At 43.5% G+C, this 15,016-nt stretch overlaps 1 protein-coding gene across 1 annotated transcript in view; it reads right to left on the bottom strand.

Moving 5' to 3' along the window:
• MARCHF1 (membrane associated ring-CH-type finger 1) overlaps nucleotides 1–15,016 on the bottom strand; it is a 641,401-nt gene that overhangs the window by 298,868 nt on the left and 327,517 nt on the right. The window lies entirely within an intron of this gene.

Below are 15,016 nucleotides of genomic sequence, written 5' to 3'. Positions count from 1 at the left end.
TGGAGAAGGAGGTAGAGCAAGAGTGTGTATGTACACACTTTTTAAATCATTTTAAATCCACCCGTTCCGGTTCTTTAGCCCTGGTGTTAACAGATCTGGGCAGGTATTCACTGGATAATTACCTACGATTCTGAATTGTATTTCACACTGCTTAAAGAAAGCAATAACTAAAACTGCCTCTGTCACGAAGCAAAACATTGTTTCTGTTATGTTACACAATACTTTTTTCTTTATTGTAGTTAAGAGATATTAAAAATGTTTCATGTTTCTGAACAAATATGTCAAATGCCTTGAATGATGATTTCTAAACGCCTTACACTAACACTGTAAGAGTTACAATTACCCATTAGTGAAAGCAGGTATCTCTAATGCTATTTGAGAAACTAAAGCAAAATGAATAGTCGCATACTTTATTTTGAACCAAAAATGTGAAGAAAGTTATAAGACTATTCTGCATGGCAAGCCTTCCATAATTTTCCATTGCATTCCACAAATATTCACTGGTCCACGGGATGTACATTCACTCAGAGCTACCGGGGTCCCTCCTGAATTCGAGCGAGTGGCCTTGCTCTTTAATGGCTGCTCTCCAGACCCTTTACCCAAAGTTTCGAGACTGATTTCTCACAGAACGTGGCCATCCCAACTTTGAGCTTAACTTCAATCTCAAGTTTCTGTTGCAGACATTTTCAAGGATTTTAAGTTACATCACAGAAAGAGAGGAAAGAAAGTATTTAGAGGAGGAGGCTCTTCAGAAAGCCGGGGCTCGGACAGTTCTGAACTGTGAATGATGTCCTACCCAAGCCCTTGAAGACAATGGGGACGAGGGGGACACTGCGAACACGATTGGGCAGCTAGCCCGGTGGGTTCGCCTCTGGGCATCGCATGATGCTAAGTGGGAGGTGCAGGCAGGCTAAGATGATCATCCGACTTCTAAGGCGACCCTTCAGGAAGGATGGTCCATCCCCGGCCCCCTGCCTTGTTCACCCGGTCTCGGGGTAACCATGTGGCTGAACGCCCTGTTCTACTGACAGGGCATCTCGCTCACAGCTAGTTTAACCAGTGACCACACAAAACTCCAAATCGTGGATTTACATCCGGGTCTTCTGAATTACAAGGACAGTTCGAAAGTGTTTTCCATAGTTCTCCCTGTTAACACATACATTTTAATAATTCAGACTAACTCCATTTCTCTGAGATTAAAAAGAATATGAGGATGTTAAACTGGGGGTGCTCTGTAAAGTTTGAAACGTATGCAGTGGCTCCACAAAGCGGCGTCATTATGTTCACCTCCGCAACACTCAAGTGACGGACGGGGTCAAAGGCGTTGAAGGATGAAGAGTTACAGCGTGTCTCCTCTCCCACAGAGACTTTCTTGCCAATAACTGATCTTGATTTGTCTCCCCCTGTCTACTCCGACTCACAGAGTTGAGCATCGCAGGTGGGCCCGAAGGTGAGGAAATAAATGAGGTGTTGAGGGAGAACTGGAGACATGAGCAAGCCCGTCCGGGTTATTTCAGTAAGGAAAAAGTATGCTCAGCTTGAGGGGGGGAGAGTGATGGGAATGGAGACGAGGCACAGGAGAGAGAAGCGGAAGGCTTATATACCTAGGACTCAAATGATATGTTCCTTTTTGAAATCTTTTTTATTAATTTTAGTATTATTGTCAACATACACAGAGCTGTACACTTGCTGTGCCTGAGACCAGCATATGCCCATGAAACCTCACCACCATCTACCTGCAGCCTAGCCCTCACTGCCTTTATTTGTTTGTTTGTTTATTTATTTATTTATTTATTTAGGAGAGGTTTTTACTATAGGGCACATGCCTTTGCCAGCCAGACAGAGAGAGACAGAGAGACAGAAAACATGAAATCACCCCCTAAGGGGGATGGTCACGCTGCAATCCCTTCTCCTCCATTCTCCTCTCAGGATCTTGGACACACGCACACATGTGCCTGGCAAGAGTTTAAGCCACGGGGTCCGGGATTCGAACCGCAGTCGATTGCCTGGGAGTCCAGCGACATAGCCATTATGCCAGCTGCTGGTCCCAAGCCCTGGCTGCCGTTAACAGCAGGAACTCAGGTTTGCACAGTGTGTACACATCAGGTATGGTGAGGGACTTTACCTCTGAACTGGTGGCTCTAGATCTTGCCAAAGTACTAGGCAAGAAGACTGGTCATTGAGGAAGATGATTTAGGGAACATGCTTTCACCTTTTAGCTAAGGCTTGATCTCGCTGCCAGCTAGTGCATGTGTGTGTGTGTGCACGCGTGCACACACACACACACACACCTTGCATAACCAAAATACTTTCATTCATTATTCATGTAAGCATATGCTTTGGCTTTCATTGAAAATCAATATATAGGGGCCAATGGGTGGCGTGATGGAACTGGATTCCCACATGGCTGACCAAGTTCGAGTCCTGGACCCAGCGGCTTGAAACTAACACTGGGCACATGTGCATGTATACTCAAAATCCCAGGAGGGGAATGGAGGAGTAGGGACTGAGGTGTGGCCATCCCCCCAGAGGGTAATTTCTTGCTTTTTCTCTATCTGTCTCTCTAGTGAGCATAGGGACCCTATAGCAAAATTCTCCCTCTTAAAAAAACAAAAAAATCAATACATAAAATATTTTTATGAAGTTTTTTTTGTATCTTTTATAAAACCTTCATTTGCATATTATCATTTATGGTGTTTAACTCTTGGTTTTGGATCCATGTGATAGATTCCTTTTTAGACTTTGGTGCCAGAAACACCAACGTTTCTTGAATAACTTACTCATTTCATATCGTCGGACAATAAGAATTACACAGTGGTCCTTTTCCATACTTGTCTGACATTCAGCTCAGAGTTACACTTTATGCTCAACTGCATTTCTTATCTATTTTCATTTCTATCTTATAGGATTTTTATCCTATATTTCTTTCGCAAGATCTTTGTTCTATAGCTTTCTTAATAAACTAGACTGAGAATATACGTACTTTGTATGTGTTAGTAAATGATGGCGTTATGTGTTTCCGTCATTTGTTTTGTTCTAAGAAAAATCAGGGAATGCACAGGTCACAAGCGAGCTCCAGGAGTGACAGGTTACAGCGCAGAGAACAGGGACACGCTGATGGAGAACACGGGTCAGGAGCGAGCTCCAGGAGTGTCAGGTTACAGCGCAGAGACCAGGAACACGCTGATGGAGAACACGGGTCAGGAGCGAGCTCCAGGAGTGTCAGGTTACAGCGCAGAGACCAGGAACACGCTGATGGAGAACACGGGTCAGGAGGCGCTGCCGCTCTCACTTTGGCTCACTTGTCACTTAATGTTTCCATCTAAACAAGGTAGGCGAGTCGTGACACAGTAAAACACTCCGTCCTAAACCAATCAGCCACACATTTGCAGAGTTTTCAGATCATAACCTTAAGATTGCATTTTCAATCAAATAAGATGAGGATGGAGTATGAGTGGCGCAAGTTTAGGTGAGTCAAGCAGCTGGAATGGACCGACACTGTAATCACTTGTTTGATCTGGTCAGCACGCCCTGTCCATGCGGATTCCTTTCTCCCATTCAGACTCTAAATGAAACCACACTATGTCAGTTACTAAGAAAGCCTGGCTTCTACCCCGGGAAGTTCCTGTGAGAGTTTTTAGTGCAGAGCTCACCCACGATTGCCCAAACCAGTAGAAGTTGTTTAAGAATACATCAGGGACCAGAAGGCTGGAGTCGGAGTATACCACTGAATCCTGCTAGCAATCTCAACTCAGTCGGCTACACACAACGCGCTGCACTCTAAGAACTCGACTGCTGCTACCGGCTGGCCGTGCCACCGGGGGTGCACACGAGAAGACGAGCAGCCCACCTCGCAGGGCTCACTGCAATATCGTTCGGGAACATCGAGATGAAGAGGGCTCAAAGTCAGCTTCTATCCAGCTCACACGAAAGGTTTTCATCGGTGGCTAATATGGAAGTCTACAATCCTCTCCCCTATCAGAATGCAAATCCCCCTTGCTGTGGATATCAGGTCTCAGTCAACAACATCAGCCATGTGTCTAGAGCAAGCAAACCTTTGTTGAACGGTAAAGCTACTCTAGTGAGGCCATCAGAGAAAGAAGGGAAAAAAGAGAGGGAGATTATGCTAGAGTATATTTTCAGAGCTAGAAACTTACGAGACGGTAAAGCAGAGTGCATTAGACTAAAATGTACCTACAGAGAGGACAACTATCAATAACATTTTGAGGTTATTTATTTATTTATTTTAGAGAAATTTTTTTTTTTTTTTTTTTTTTTTTTTTTTTTTTTTTTTTTTTTTTTTTTTATTGTTCTTGCTTTTCTCAATGCACTTGCCAGAGAGACAGAAAGCGAGAAATCACCTCCCCCCCACCCCAGGGGATGGCCATGCCACAATCTCTTCTCCTCCATTTCCTCTTGAGATCTTGGGCATGCATATATATAGGCCTGGTGTAAGCTTATAAGTTGCTGGGTCTAGGACTCGAACCGTGGTCTGTGGGTCCCCATTTTGAATTTATTAAATGGTGGAGTAAAATGAGTTGTGGTACCTATAGTTATATCCTGTAGGGTAACAGTTTTTGTTGAAATTTTTTTAAGTTAAAATGTACATCAGACGTGGGAAGACTGGGGAGATGGAGTCCCGTGTGCTAAATCACAAAGGCCCAAACCATGAGAATTTGGAAAGAGAAGCCAGTGGACTCCACTACCCAGCAAGTCAGCCAAACTGGGTCTGCTGGATTCGCGGGTTTGGGGTGAGCCCTGAAGTCTAAGCTGAGAGTCAGAATGTAACCCTGTGGCCCAGCCACGGCGGTGCCGGCAGCAGAGTGCTGCTGTGTGATTCTGAGCCACTGGGCAGCCCAGGTTTGGGTCGCAGGCCACACGCACGACCCTGGCTATCTGGAAGGCCAGAGTGAGGATCACAGCATGGTAAGACCTGCCCAGTGCGCCTCTATATCTGTAAGAAATAAACGTTAAATGGTAACCCCGTGAGCATCTCACCACTATTCCACCTACTAGAATTGAAATCGGATCTCTCTCCAGACATGTCTAGATTCTAGTCAGGTGCACTTAATGCAATAATTCTCTAAATCAGCAAGCCTGGATATGTGGATGATAAATGACCTTCTCAGTAGCATCTCCTGGGGGAGCCAATGGGATTATCAGAGTGCAGGGATTTGAGCAATCGAATAAAAACCCTGTGCAGACCCAAGGAAGACACGATGTCTTCTTTATCTCAAATAATCTATGATGGGCATCCTTCTATAGGTTTTTAAATTTATATTTGTAGAATTAGAATTGATGGATATAAAAGCTATACTTTTTCCTTAAATAGTTTTATTAACACAGACTTGATAAAGATGTAATAGTCTATAGGGAAAATAGTGAAGCTAAAACCAGTGGATCAATGCAGTTTCTCATCCTGCCAGAATATAACATGAGGGGAAGAAAATCAATAACACACTTTATTATTTTCCTTTTTTAACATCACATTTTTTTCTTAGTAATATAGTTTCTTACAAGACTTCCAGGCTTAAAAATTATGTTTAATAAGTGCTAATTGATACACTGCAGTATAATATCCTTCAAACAGTCCATCTGGGATTAACTTAATTTAATTTAAATTGCTGAATAATGTAATTAAATTGTATTCAGGTAGTGATTACTACGGAAGACCACCGGCAACAATAGCGACAGTAAGCGTTTGAATGTGAAATGGTAATAGACTCTCACTGCACCCCAGGATTCTGATTTCAGAGGCTTCACATCATCTTTCTTGTGCATAAACATAAACATTGCTGTCACTGCAAGCCCATAAATCGTACCCTACTGTGGTAAATACGAATGATATGTACAATCATCGTTAATCCACACTCGTAATATAATTACCATGAAGCACTACCAAAAAGTCTTTTCAAAGGACAGAGCAAGAGTTCATGTCTATAATTTTCTAAAAACTATTTTATTTAACTTTATTTATTTATTTTAATTTGAACATGGAGGGACAGAGGGAGAGAGAAAGGGAGAGAAAGAGAGAGAAAGAGAGAGAGAATGTGAGAAAGCAAGCAGCCAGGTTTGGGACTTAAACTGTGGTCGGCCATGTGGGAGTCCAGCACCCTTAACCACCACGCCACCCGATGGCCCTCCATGTCTATAGTTAAAATTAGGGTTCAATAGTCCATTGGGAGGAGCATGCTTTATAGCACAACACTAAATTGTCTTTCATCTGGTGGCTCTCAGAAGTTTTATTCAGATTTCTGTGTAATAATAAGAGATTATATTTCATAATTCAATATATTATACTACTAACTAAACTCTCAGGAAAGTCTGAGGATTTAAGAAACTTAAATTTCATATCAAAAAAAGAAAAAATGGGTAAACCCGGTCAAACTACTTCTGAGATCTTTTTCAATCAAGCACTAGAATACAATCAGACTATTTGCATAAATGTGTGTAAGAGACAAATCTGAGGGTTAGCTCGTATCGATGCTAATGACAGAGAGACATGTTACCCAGCACCCTAAACAGTGATGACTTCCATTGGCTAGCCTATTCCGTCCATTGAGAGAAATTTCTTTTTCTCACCGGGTTACACTGGAAATAAGATGATCTAATTAGTCCCAACGATAGCACTGGTTTTTAGCCTGGGTAAGAATTTGTCTTACAATTTTCTGAGCAAAACAAAACATTTTACCTGTAAAGATTGAATACTCAGCGTGTGAAGAAATACAGAAGTCATTAGTTTATATTAAAATTAATTCATCCAGATCTTCTGTGAATAGCAAATTTTGTATGCCCACTTACGTAAACTGAGCACATCAAAGGGGCAAACCAGTGGCTACCGATTAAAATAGTGTATGGCTTCTACGTCCAGGTCCACAGTTCTGGAAAGGGCCAGGGGATACATAATCTGTGAGCAGTATGTCCTCTTTCATAAAGACTCAGCTTTGTTGCTTTATTGCAAAAAATAGCCACGGACATCACAGAAACAATATGGTCTAGTAAAACTATTTTCTGAAAACAGTACAAGGCTGGATAGTGCCCACGGGCCGTTGCTTCCCACCTGATGCAAGGGCAACAAATCAGCTACCCAAAGATCCGGCATTTCCCCAAAGGCCTGTGCCCGCCCATGCCCTGTGACCGGGGCCTGTACTCTGCCACCTCGGGTGTGTCAGGTTTTAGTTTCCCAAATCACAGTCCTTTACATTGCCTGGTGAAAAGGCTCTCTTACAGGAGGTATTGTAGTTTGAGTAATCAATAGGAACTCTGGTAAATTTATGTGTGCATTCTCAAGACTTGTGACTTGTACTAAGTTGTCCTTAACAGAAAATTAAATGAAAAATGCCTTGCATGAGTATGAGGAGGAGCAGCTCCAGGTGGTAAGCTGGGTGAGCCAATAATCCAACTTCTGTCTGTAATGATGGCATTCGAGCATCCCCAATATTGTGGCAGTTAGAGATGTGTTGGCTGAGGACCAGCAGGTGGCGCAATGGTTATATAGCTGGACTCACACGTAGTTAACCATGATTCGAGTCCCGGACCCAGCAGCTTAAAATTCACACCAGGCGCATGTGTATGTGTGCCCAAGATCCCAAGAGGAGAACAGAGGAGAAAGGATTGCAGCTTGGCCATCCCCCCAACCCCCCGCCCCTGCCCTGTAGCAAAAATCTCTCTTAAAAAACAAAGTGTTGGCTCTAAGTGAAAAAACATGCAGCTGAGCTGTAGCATCAGCAGGGCAGGCCGTGGTCTCTGCGGTACTGTCTCTATGACGCCCGCTCTAGAACACCAGGCTCACACGGGGGCTCTGAGTTCCAATCCTGGTGGACTTGACCACAGTGGGCGTGCCCTTGCACACCTGTGATCCTGGCTGGTCGGGGTGATCATGGCATGATAAGACCCTGCATGTCTGTTTTTCTCTCTCATGAAAATAAAAACAGAGAAACTTAAAAAAAAAAAAAAGGGGGAATGTGTTATAGGTTGAACTTCGTCACTTCATATTTGCACAATGAGTCCTCACCTCAGTACCCCAGGGCATGGCTGCATTTGGGGACACAGCTTTACAAAGACAATCAAAGTGAAAGATCATTTGGGAGGGCTCTAACCCAGTGGTGACAATGAGGACAGGTGTCCTGATAAGTAGACACGTGCAGGGAAGAAACCACGTGAAGACAAAAAACAGCCCTCTGTGACCCAGGGAGTGAGGCCTCAGGAGCAAGCGCCCTCCCACACCTTCCCCTGGGACTTGTAGCTTCCAGAACACTGAAAACACACATTTCCTTTGTTTCAGTCACCTGGTCTGAGGTCGCTTTTTATACTAGTGAACTAATGCAAGGTGGTTTCATCAAGACAGGTATCTCTTCTCTCAAGGGGAAACCAGCATCCTTAGCCTGGAGCTGGTGTATCAGCGCCTTGAGGTCCTTGGGAGTGCGCGCTCCCTGCACGTCTGGGCTCCAGCCTTCCCTTCCTCATTCAGCCAGCAGGAAGAATGAGTGGACAGAAAGGAGGGCCTCCTCCCAGCAGGGCCAGCTCTGCTCACTAGGGCCACAGGCAGAATTTAGGCACCATCCGCACCTTCTGGCCACGGGAGGGGCTCGACAATGCAGCCATTAGTTTAGGCAATCACGTGTCTGGCTAAATCTTGAGCCTCTCTTCTTTTAGGAGAAGGGAGAATGCACATTGGCAGGCGGAAAGCCGTCTGAAAGCCGTCTGAATGCCGTCTGAAAGCCGTCTGAATGCCGTCTGAATGCCGTCTGAATGCCATCTTTTCGTTGGGACAATGACTGGAAGAACAAAAGTGGTTCATGAGTACCCCTGACGAGCCAGAAATTTTGGAACAGATTTTGCAGAGTGTGTAGGTAAGCTCTACGGGAGGGGAAGGAAGAAGCATTTGGGACTGCTTCAAAGACAAATCTGAGTGGAAAAAGACATTTGCATGTAAGAAATTATCTTTGAAATCCACGAGAGCTGGCTTTTAAATTGGATTTAGGCATGGCTGATCTGACTGTTTTTACTGTTTTCCTGATTATTGCTGTTTTCTAGCTCCTACGCAGATATGTGATGATCCACATTGATCACGAAGACATTTCCCATTCATCCTTCTCGTTTGTTAAAGTGGAACAAGCAAGGAAGAACAGAACAAAACAGCCACGCAGCCACGCAGCCACGCAGCCACGCAGCCACGCAGCCACGCAGCCCAGGAGGGTGTCTTCATGATCGTCTGGTGACCCTTACTCCAGTCTAAAACCATGGAAACCAAAATGGAATGCTTCCAGAGAAGGAATATGTCTAGGAAGTCGCAATGGAATTTCACATGAAATAAAGTTACTCTGGCAAACATGAAAAATGATGTAAATCAAAAGACGCCTTTCTATAAAGCCAGTCACTCACTAAAATGAGGCACAGAAAGGCGTTTCCTGGATAAATAACACATTATTAACGTTAACTCGCTCGGTCGCGGTCACAGGCAAATGAGAGCTTTCTTTGTGGGACTCGACCTGTTGGTAAATAGCATTCGAAGAGATGTTTGAGATGTGGAGAGGAGAAAGCCTTTAAGTTAAAAATGATGCAGCTGTTCTTATTTTATTCTATTTAATCAGCCAGAGTGCATCCCAGGCTAAGACTCCCTCGTGTTCCTGCGTTTGGGTGAACACATGTGCACAGACGTTCAGCATTCGATTGAGAGCTCGAAGCTCCGTCTTCCTCTCTCGGCCTCCGTGCTGGGATGACGGGTGTGCATCACCAAGCCCACTCGTTCTACACAGGTCTCTCTGAGCTATCCGGGCCAGCCCTGAGTCTGGGACCCTCCTGCTCAGCCTCCTGAGCTGCTGGGATTACAGGTGCATGTGACTGTACTGGCCTTTGGAATGGACCAGGAGTCTAGCTAGGCCTCCCACGTGGCCCCAGCCAACGGAGCAGAGTGTGCGCCACTGCTGGGCTGCAGTTCTCCACTTGTGGTGATTAGAATTCTTGATTCTCTGTGCCCTCAGAGAGGGATCTACTTCTGTTCGAGTCTGCAGTGAAGCCATGCTGACCTTGAATATTAGACGTCACTCAGAAAAGTCTTCTCGGGGACCCCACTTTATACCTGTTAATAGCCTTTCTCAACGCTCTCCTCGATTGTCTAGAACCCCCTTGTCACAAGGACTTGTTCTTTTCCATTTCCCCCTCACACAGGGGGAAGCTTCCATTGCTAAAGGGAAATGTCAGGAAATTCCCCTGGCCTCACTGACGACTTGCACTAAATGCTGGCGTGTTTAAGGCTGACTTGCACGTCCAAGTCCCGCATGTTTTGGTAGAGAAGAGAACTGAGGAGAGGCTGAGTTTTACCCTGTGGGGCCATACTTGTTAGCGGCACCCTGAGTGCCCTAATAGCAACCTCAGCTGCTTTCTCCGCACTGGTGCTCTGGCCCCCTTCCCATGTTTCTTCCCGTCACTTACTGGAATTGTTACTGTGGTCTGAGCGCAGTAGCCATGGCTACCTTGGGCAGTAATAAACGTGAATTGAGTACAGTCTCAGCTCCCCTCCTGAATTACCTGTTCATTCATCAGCTGAGAGGCAGACGGGGTTGGGGGGTGTCAGGGACGGAGCTGTTCTTTCACTTATTCTTCGTGTATTTGTAGAAATAAATGTTCCTTTTTTGACAGGTATTTTTCAAGGTTTAAGTAATTTACAATATGCGTGGAAGAATTTTCCTTTCCATTTAGGAGCGAATACTATCAAAATATATTAAAAAGTTAACTTAAAAATGACTTTTACAGGGCAAGGGGTTAAAGTAGCTGAAGCCCTCATGGCTGGCTGCTGGTTCAAGTCCTGGACCTCATGGCTATAAAAATCACACCAGGTGTGTGTGTGTGTGTGTGTGTGTGTGTGCACATGCGCCTGCACCCAAAATCCTGACAGGAGGATGGAGAAAGAAGTGATTTCTCACTTTTCTCTCTCTCTCTTTGTCCTTCTCTACTCTCTCTGATGATCCTGTATGCCTTATAGCAAAACTAAAAGGAAAGGAAGAAAGAAAGAGAGAAAGACTTTTTTACAGTTTCCTAAACATCATCTAAACTATTCCTTAAGTATAGACTGCTTTTTTCTCTTCTCAGTAAAATACCATTTCATGGAAGTGACAGTCACTCCTCTATGGTAAGTACAGTCATGACACCACTTGGAAATGCTCTTTTCCACATCCGTCTGCCCTCTCACGAGCTCTCTGGTAAGGGAATCGCTTGACGGTCACAAATCTTTCAAGAACACAGTACGTGTGAGTGAAGACGATGCCTGTAAAGACTCACCCAATGGCCGCCTTCTTCCTGCCTACTGTTCAACGCGTACACAAAATAGAACGGTCAGTTACGGAAGGAGATATTCACCCAAACATCATTATTAGGGAATAGAAATGAAAATGTGGTGCTTCTTTTTCAACAGTGAGAAAGACCCAGAAGAGTATATGAGTATTGTGATGATTAAGATTAAACAAGGGCTCAGAGGTAGATCAGCAGTAGCACAGCTCTGTGGACGCACGTGGGACGTCACAGGTCCCTGTCCACGTGGGAATGCAAGCCTGCAGTCCAGGCTGGCAGAGGCCGGACAGACTGCAGTGTAAGAGATCCCACTTGGGAGTCCGATCTCTTTGTCTCTGTTTCTCTCTTAGAAGAAATAAATAAACCTTAAAAAGATTAGGTTAAGAAAGAAAATTGAGCTTTGTATCTTATAGAAAGACTATTTCAACCACATGTCAGATATTTATAAAAATGCCTCAGCTATTAAGTCATTAAGAGTGCCTGGAAATACTCCCAAATCAGAAATAATGCTAGTATAATGTATTCATACAATAGAATGAAAATGGAAGTGTATGTATTACATTTAAAAGAGCTTTTCTTTTTAAAAAATGTTGATCAAAAAAGAAATAAAAATAGTTTAAAAAATTATGATTTGAAAACATTACAAATAAAACTTAGGAGAAGTTATCAAACTATATACACGGGAAATTTTATCTTAATAGTTTTTCATTTTGGAGCTGGCCCCATGGTCTAGTTGTCAAGAGAGCCAGATCCCTTGTGGCCAATAGCCTGGTTCAAGTCCAAGACCAGGAGCTTGGGAGACACGTTGGACACAGGTGCATGCTTGGTCCAGATCCCAGCAGGACAGCAAAATGCAGGAGGGTCATGGACTGGTCGTGCCCACTGGCAATGCTCACTGCCCCACCCTCTCTGTCTCGCTGTCTCTCTCTGGCAAGTGCACGTGCCCTCTGGCAAAATTTTTTTAAAAGTTTTTCTTTTTTAGATATATAAGAATGAATATCAATAAATTATTCATTTTAAGAAACTAGAAACAACTCTAAAGAAGATATGAGGAAAAAAGATGAAAGAAAATGAAAGAAAAATGAACAAATTTATAAGAGAAACAAGTATTTTAATTGGTTTTAAAAAAAAGTCAAACTGATAAATACACCAGAAGGCTAATTTTTTGAATGGGGGAATTAATAAACAACAGTCTGACAAGTACAATAAAAATGTCAAATATTTACAAAATATGACTGTGAGGAGACTTCAAAATATTTGTCGAAAATGGGACTCTTTTTATTAAAAAAAATACTTTTTTGAAATCCATGCATAATTTTTCTTATATCTTCCATGAATGGGAGGGCAAGAGAGAGGGAGAGAGACAACATTCCCAACAGAGTCCAACACTGCATCCAGGGGGGTGCTCTCTCTTTTCCTCTCTCTCTTACTTTCTCTCTGGTGAATGCACATACCCTCTGGCAAGATTTTTTTTTTTTTTTTTTTTTTTTTTTTTAGAGAGAGAGATTTTTTCTATAGGGTGCATGTGCTTGCTGGAGAGCCAGTGAGCTAGAAAGCAAGACATCACCCCTCGGGGGGATGGCTACACTACAATCCCCTCTCCTCCATTCTCCTTTCAGGATTTTGGGCACACATGCACATGCACTCGGAGTGAGTTTTAAGCTGCCGGGTCTGGGACTTGAACTGCAGTTGACTACATCGGAGTCCAACTACATAACCATTACGCCATCTGCTGGTTCCAAGATTTTTTTTTTTAATTGTATTTGTTTTCTCATCAGTGTGGAAGTTACAATGGATGGTTCTAAGGGTTTGAACTTAATATAACAGATAGACTTTTCCTTAATGGGATAAACTCATGAGACTTTAAGTTGTTTCTGACATAAGCTTGATTTATTTATTTATTTATTTATTTATTTATTTATGGTTTCTCTTAGAGGGAGAGAGACTCTGGCAAGGTCATAAACATTGTAAAGCAAAGACTTTTTTTTCTTTTACTTAAGTAACAGTGTTGGCATGTGATCGGTAACACAATATTGATTTCTTTTTATTTTTGCTATAGGGCATGTGTGCTCACCAGAGAGAGGGAGAGAGAAGGCGGGAAAGTGAGAATTCACTTCCCGGGGGGCTGGCCATGTTGCAATCCCTTCTTCTCCACTCTCCTCTTGGGATTTTGAGCACGCACACATGCGCCAGGGTAATCTTCAAGCTGCCAGGTCTGGGACTCTAACCGTCTAGTTGGCCATGTGGGATCCAGCACCTTAATCTCCACGTCACCTGCTGACCCCACACAATATCGATTTCTTAAGATTGTGGGAAAGGATTCCAGAGAGGTTCCACTGACTAACAATGCTGCTATGAGTTGAATTTCATTTCAAGAGCAAAAGTTAAAGCATTTTTTGTTTGCTTAAAATCTGTTGTGGAGGCTAGTAGGTGGTGTGGAGGTTAAGGCAGCTGGATCCCACGTAGCTGACTCTGTGGTTCAAGTCCAGACTGGGGGCTTAAAAATTGTGTCAGGTGCATGTGCATATGTGCCCAAAATTCTGAGAGGAGAATGGAAGAGAAGGAGTGGGGTCATGGCCATCCCCCCAGGGGGTGATCCTCATGTGCCCCATAGCAACTGAAAAAAAGAAATCTGTTGTGAAAATATCAGAGAAAGATGTCGGGTGGGTCAGAATTGCTGAGAGGAACAAAAGGTCTTTTAAGGAGAGTGAGGGTAATTGTTTTCATAAGGAAAAATTACTAACAAAAAATGGATACAAGTAATCTAAATAATCTAAAAATAAAAATAAAATGTGAAACTCTTGAAATGTATGGAAAATTACCAAGTAACAACAGATCAATATTTTACCTACATAATTGAGTAAGATATACACACGACTACGCTTGAATTGTAGAGGTTATGTGTGCTTCTCTATTTTATTTCTGCCATTTTTGTGTTGTGAAAATACATTATTTATAACCAGAAGTAAATAGGGTGACTTAATTTTCAAAAAATTCCAAAACATGTTTTAAAGGACTTCCCTTTTCTGTCATCTAGATGCCACTAGGCCCAGCAACCTCCAGAGCAGAACATTCGTTACTCGGGGAGTGCCAAGAACACCACCTCACCGAGTCCGCCCCTCCTCCTCGCTAGTGGATGATCTCGGTATGTAAGGAAATCTTCCTGATCACATTTATCTGCATGAAAGCGAGAATAATGAGCAATATTTCACGGACTTTTCAGAAAGATTATTAGAAGGATTATGTGAAAATGAGATAACCACACATAAGCCAACCCATGAAGGATTTGAGTTAATAAAGACAGAAACTCTCTGGCTCCCTGATCATTCGGGAAATGGTAGATGGTGTAATTAGACATGATGTGAGGAGGTGAGATCCACTTTGGTTTTTCTACCAGAAACGTTCTATCCCAGCCAGAGGCCGGGACTTAGCACAGTTCAGGGCAGGTCCTAAGATAACTCATGACTTTGTTCATCTTCTTGCAAGAATTAATTATACAAGAACGCTCTGGTTGGCCCGAGATGCCAGGCTTGGTACCGCCATCCTGACACTGGTTCCTTGGTCCGTTTCCCGTCAGTTTTGCCTGTTCCTGCCACCTCCAGGGACGTGTCTCCTCTTAGTCGTCTGCACCCCGTCTCTGCTCTACTCACTCTGGGTGCTGCAGATTCCTCAAGGATGAGGAAGTGTCCCGCAAGCCTTCGCCTTGTTCTGGGGCCAGGCTCCCAGG

The sequence above is a fragment of the Tupaia chinensis genome, unplaced genomic scaffold (assembly GCF_000334495.1).
Source record: "Tupaia chinensis unplaced genomic scaffold, TupChi_1.0 Scaffold000494_1, whole genome shotgun sequence".
Taxonomy (NCBI): domain Eukaryota; kingdom Metazoa; phylum Chordata; class Mammalia; order Scandentia; family Tupaiidae; genus Tupaia; species Tupaia belangeri.
The sequence above is the reverse complement of the archived record's forward strand: the minus strand, read 5'-3'. Positions and strand labels throughout refer to the sequence as shown.